The sequence below is a fragment of the Dipodomys merriami genome, unplaced genomic scaffold, assembly GCF_024711535.1.
Source record: "Dipodomys merriami isolate MVZ:Mamm:240054 unplaced genomic scaffold, mDipMer1.0.p SCAF_394, whole genome shotgun sequence".
NCBI lineage: Eukaryota > Metazoa > Chordata > Mammalia > Rodentia > Heteromyidae > Dipodomys > Dipodomys merriami.
The window spans coordinates 35,575-40,008 of record NW_027205537.1 but is presented as its reverse complement, the minus strand read 5'-3'; the positions used below and the strand labels follow the sequence as shown (position 1 = coordinate 40,008).

At 34.2% G+C, this 4,434-nt stretch overlaps 1 pseudogene; it reads right to left on the bottom strand.

The window, feature by feature from the left end:
• Positions 1–732: 732 nt before the first annotated feature.
• Positions 733–832, bottom strand: LOC138805469 (U6 spliceosomal RNA; annotated as a pseudogene).
• Between the last annotated feature and the right edge of the window lie 3,602 nt (positions 833–4,434).

Genomic DNA, 4,434 nt, shown 5'->3' with positions numbered 1-4,434 from the left:
TTTTGTATACATCTATAATGATTTCTTCAGAGTTTGTGACTTTTTAATCAGAAATAATTTTAACTTATCTATTGAAATTTATACAGAAACTAAAGATATTTCTCGTGCTTGTTTGAAAAAGTATATTTTAAAATATTCTATAGTCTATTTTTATAGTGTCCATAATGTATTTTATTCTCTCATAGATATAATACTTTGAATTCTATGCTACTTTATAATATACAGCTTCATTAATGTGTCCTTTCAGATTTCATTCCATATAGAAATAGTTTAAGATTCTTTTGTTTCCTAGGTCCTTATAGTATTATATTTCTTTGGGATAGAACGAAAATGTTGTCTAATTTCAAAAGTTTTATAAAGGTTATGCTATGTAAAGTCCTTTCTTTTTTTTGGTGGGGGGGTCCGGTCGTGGGCCTGAACTCTGGGCTTGGGCACTGTCCCTCAGCGCTTAAGCTCAAGGCTAGTGCTGTACCACTTGAGCCACAATGCCAATTCCGGCTTTTCTCTTTTTGCTTATGTGGTGCTGAGGAATCGAACTCAGGGCCTCAGGCATGCAAGGCAAGCGCTCTACAAATGAGCCACCTTCCCAGCCCCATATAAGGGCCTTTCTAAGGTCACGATTTAATACACTGATGTCAAACTAACTTTTAATTATATGAGTTACATATATTTTTACACTTGTAATTTTGTAATCAATTTTAAATGTTTTTCATTTCTTGCATCCGAAGAATGAAAAATTTGGAATACTTCACAAATTTTCATATGATCTTTGTGCAAGTGCCATGTTAATATCTGTATTGTTGTAATTTGGGTATACATGCTGCTAAAGCATGTAGTATCCTCTAAATTAAATAGTTAATGTTGCAATCTTTATACAGGCTTATATCCTTGGGTGCCTATTTGATACAAGGAAACATTATTGTTTCTAACAGTGCTATTGATTTTATTTCCCTGAAATTCTGTGAATAGTGGAAAAATTATATTGTTCAGTCTAATGCTCACATTTGCAATTTTTTGTCAATTACTATTTTAAATATTTTCCATTTTGGATTTGATTGTACTTTCAAGTATTTATAACTAGGTCCAAAGGTGATGGCTGTTTCAAGTAGTAATTTATCCAAATGAGTTAGTTCTGTGGAGTTATTTGATTCAAAGTAAGCCTTGCTTAAGAGCTACTTCTAAACTTCTGCAGTTGAAATTTTCCCAGATGAGGTCTTACTTTCCCTAAATGAGATCCTAGGATCCCAGCACCAGGTTATTTGCATCATCAGATAACATGGGCAATACTTCTCACCTAGGCCCATGCAACATGCCAATAGAAACTAATTGAATACGCATATCAATTTCTCGTTTCCTATATTTCAAGTCCCCAATTCCTTGAGATGCAGGAATTATCAGTAAGCAAGTGTGAAATGCAACGCAACTTAAAATGAAGGAGGAGATCACAAAATCTGAGAGACAGTGCTGTAATTCAAACTTTCAGTTTACAGATGACCAATCCATATGAGTGAAAAAGATCACAAAATGTCATAAGATTATTTTTAATACCCCTGCTCTAATGAGTAATGAAATAATATCAGTCCAGCATAAGTGGTCCAAAAAAGATCCATAATTGCTCTACGTATTTTTGGAAAACTGGACTTAGAGGTCAAATGTAATTTAGAAAAACATTAAGTGAGAATATCCTTAGTGCTTCAAATCATTGGTACTTCAGTTAAACTTGGTTCTGTGATATAAAAATGTTGTCACTCTCAAACCAATGATAACCTACATTTAATCTCCTGAAAGTGTATTCATTTTCAAATAAACGTTTTAAAATTATATTCACCAAAATAACTTTCGACAAGTAGTTGATACTTACTGACATTAAAAGTTTTTCAAGTGTAGGGAGCAAGTTACAATAGAGTTGATTTATTTACCCAGCACCAATGACTAACAGGTTCAACCATTCATTAAAGTGTAGAAATAGTACCACCCACCATTTGTGTTGTTCAGTAGGTGCCTTCAAAAAATGTGTTCAATAGATCAGCCTCCCATATTCCAAACCCAAAGGTTAGCTAATGAAGTAAATTTCAACAAAATAGTTGTTGGGTCTTAGTCCATCCCATGAAAGACAGACGGGGTCCAAAGAAAGGTTAGTGTGGCCAGTAGCCTGTTCCCCAGCCTCCCTTAGCCAGGGAGAAAATCAGACGCAGCAGGGAGTCAAGTCAAGCTGTAAACTCGTTTATTAACACAAAGCAAGACCTTTTTAAAGCAAAAAAGAGCACGTGACATGGGAGGGGAGGAAGAGGAACCAATCACTGTAAAGGTCACACCCTATCATGCACCTAAACTTCCACGGGCTGGTAATGCACTAAACGTAAAGCAAATTGGTCTCTGCCCACTCAACGCCCTCTCAGAGCCATCTTGGCTGCCCATGTGCTCCACAAATAGTGACAATAGTCACAAATAGTTGGTTATCATATGTTGTTTTATGTTTTCTCTATCTGTCTAACATAGTAAGAAATATGATTTTAAGTCTTGAATATGAGTACTCATCAGAGATGTGACAAACATAAAATCTGTCTTCTATTTCTATCATATTCCTCTATAATAGTAAATCTTAGTTTTCTTCTTTTTCTAAAACCTACAAGTAGGAGAAAATATTATCCCAGGTAAAATAAAATAATCACACACCATTGTACAAAGCCATTTATAAAAATTGATAATTAGGAATACATTCTAAGCCATTTTTAAACTCTTTTTGACTAAAGATCAATCTTTCAAATAGATGTGAATACAATCATGTCAAGGTGCTTCGCATCTCCATTCTTGCAAATTGTTACTGCAGATGAGTGAATTATGGAAATATAAGCTGACATCAGTTAAAGTGTATGCAGGATTGAATGTATATAAACCTTTCAAAGTATTATCAAACATTTTAACAGAATGAGTATCAGAGAGGAAGTTGAAACCAGAGAGGAATAATAGTAAAGATGAAAAATTGAACAAAGGGTAAGTACAGCTAGAATACCCAATGTACACATGTGATAAAGGAAGTGATAAATCAGAAATAAATCTTGGAGAAGGGGTTAGTTGAGAATGATAGAAGGAGTGGCTGTGATCCAGGAACATTGGATATGTAGATGGATATATTTAATTGTAACACACTTGCACAACCTTTTGAAATTCAGTTAATAAACAAAACAAAAAAATCAAAAACACACAAAAATCACAACCAAAGAGCAATCTCTAGAGAGTATGAATATGACCTCTCAAAATTTTAAGGAGTTAATGAAGAGCAGTCTTGGGAAAAGCAAATAAAGCTTTTCAAAGAGGGCAGTTTGGGGTAATAGAGGGTTTTGAACAGGTTTAAATAGATTGTCTAAGGTTATAAATCACCTACATCAGCTGCAAATATTATCTTTCTTCAGCTAATTTTCTTTAGATGAACTGGATACTCCAGCCCTCAGCCACACTTGATAGCTTGAGAATATAAAATGGATGAAACAAGATCAAGAACCCATTGCTCCACTGGAGAGAAAACAATCCTCTATGTTTTCTTTCATCTCTTCACTACTTTTTCTTCATACATTTAAGTGGATTTTGAATTATATTTTTCCTTCTTTGTTCTGGCAAAGTAATTGGTCAAATAATTCACTAAATATTATTTGCCATTTTTTATCATGCTGTTGAATTAGGCAAGCGAGTCCATTAAACTTCCCTCTTGCGTTTGGTTGCCATGAAACAACATCTATATTAATGAGGAAAAATCTAATGTAAAGGTTTCTCTCCAGAAAACCAGTCGAAGAATCTGTGATCACAAATATTTGGTTATACATTTTACTTTTTTCTGTTACCTTGAATGTCTTCTTGTGTCTAAAGTGCCCAGAAAAATAAGTACTCCATCACTTTTTGGTTTAATCAATTCTAACCTCAAAGATATATTTTGCTAACAAGATGCTTAGAAGAATTAAAAACTACACCACTTTTATCTTCTCTAAAGACTCTCCTTAGATACCATATAAGGAACAGAAAAGTTATTCCTTGCAAAATGATTTCAATAGATTATTTTTGTCTTGGGCTTGCATTGGCTCAACAAGATGTATGAAGGAGAATAGAGTTAAATTACCATACCTTGAAAGGACAATGTTTCTATGTCCTACTTCTATGTGCTTCTATGTTACAAAAGGACAATGTTTCTACGTCCTACTTCCATGTGCTCCTCTTAGCTCTTGCTTGATTTCCAATTTATCACGGCTCCTTGGCTTTAGGTCTAGTGAAGCTGAAGGACTACACAGCCTCAGTCACTGCTACATCTTCACGGTTTCTCTTTTAAAATTTTCTTAAGTTGCCTCATTTGGATGTGGAATTTATTTTCATGTCTTCATTCAATCAGTTCTGCAGTGTAGTGAGCCAGATAAGCTCTGTCACTTTAGGTAGCAAAAATATTAA